The following is a 1,437-nucleotide window of genomic DNA, read 5'->3' as shown; positions in this document are numbered from 1 at the left end:
TCCCAAAGGCCCCAGAATACCATCCCTTCTCATTATTTATATGTTAATATGTTTGTAAACTCATGTACAGTTTTTTGGGGGGGAGGCAGTGGGAGGGTTAGAAATTACAAATAGAATCATTTGCTGTTAATTCTCAAATGGCAAACGGTTGGGCCACATGTTTTTAAAAAGTCTAAAAAGTGTCACATAGTGGAAGCTTCTCCTGGGCAGCTGTAGCCCCCTGCTGCCCCATGCGTGGCCTGCATGGAGTCATACCTACAAGGCAGAGTAAAGGGGTGGAATCCTTTAAAAAAAAAAAAACAAAAAAAAAAACCACTCCTTTCCCCAGCTGCCGCTAAGTTGCTCTGTCCTTCCGAGGAAGCTAAGGCCGCGTTGGGGTGAGGCCCTCACTTCAGCCAGCGACTAGCACCACGCTCGGCACACGCCCTTGCCATGGCCTCCGTCTCGGAGCTCGCCTGCATCTACTCAGCCCTCATCTTGCACGACGACGAGGTGACGGTCACGGAGGATAAGATCAATGCCCTCATTAAAGCAGCGGGTGTGAATGTTGAGCCTTTCTGGCCGGGTTTGTTTGCAAAGGCCCTCGCCAACGTGAATATTGGGAGCCTCATCTGCAATGTAGGAGCTGGTGGACCTGCCCCAGCAGCTGGCGCTGTGCCAGCGGGAGGTCCTGCTCCTTCCACCACTGCTGCCCCAGCTGAGGAGAAAAAAGTGGAAGCAAAGAAAGAAGAATCTGAGGAGTCTGATGATGACATGAGCTTTGGTCTCTTTGACTAAACTTTTATAAGCTGTTCAATAAAAAGCTGAACTCCCAACAAAAAAAAAAATACCATGGAATACCATCACTGGGGCTTAGGGCTTCAACATAAAAATGTGGGGAAGACACAAACACTCAACCTCAACAGAAAAACTATCATGACCCTACTTAACAGATGGGAAAGCTGAGGCCAAGAGAAGTTAAGGAATTTGCCCAAGGCCACTCATCTAGCAAATGAAAAGGCCTAGACTAGCTCCAGGCCCCTTGAAGCCACCACACTCCCGCTGCATAAAAGTAACACAAAAGACTCAGACTATCGTAAACCCAGGGTGGGAGCCTAACCTGCCCTTCGGCTCCTCACCTCCATGACAGGGAGGTTGTTGCTACAGTGATTAAGTAAGGTGAAGCCATGAAAAATACCAAAAGAAAGCAAATGCATACCCGGCAAAGCCACAGGGCCTGGCTTTCTCAGCACGGGGCCTGGCACGTAGTAGGTGCTCGACAAAGAATGGAACGTGAAGGCCGTACAGGGCTGTTAAGAACCGCCAACCCTCCAGACACTTAAGTAATGCATACCCTGGAGGAGCTCTCTCCTCCAGGTGAGGCTCCCCCTGGACATCCCCCCTACCCAGTATCACGTAGAGCCCTGTACCCTGAAACCAACCCGTCCCCAGCAGATA

At 50.0% G+C, this 1,437-nt stretch overlaps 1 pseudogene; it reads left to right on the top strand.

Moving 5' to 3' along the window:
• Positions 1 to 321: 321 nt before the first annotated feature.
• On the top strand, positions 322 to 827 carry LOC140603841 (large ribosomal subunit protein P1 pseudogene; annotated as a pseudogene).
• Positions 828 to 1,437: the final 610 nt, after the last annotated feature.

This window comes from Canis lupus, chromosome 14, assembly GCF_048164855.1.
Source record: "Canis lupus baileyi chromosome 14, mCanLup2.hap1, whole genome shotgun sequence".
In the NCBI taxonomy this organism is placed as follows: domain Eukaryota; kingdom Metazoa; phylum Chordata; class Mammalia; order Carnivora; family Canidae; genus Canis; species Canis lupus.
The sequence above is the reverse complement of the archived record's forward strand: the minus strand, read 5'-3'. Positions and strand labels throughout refer to the sequence as shown.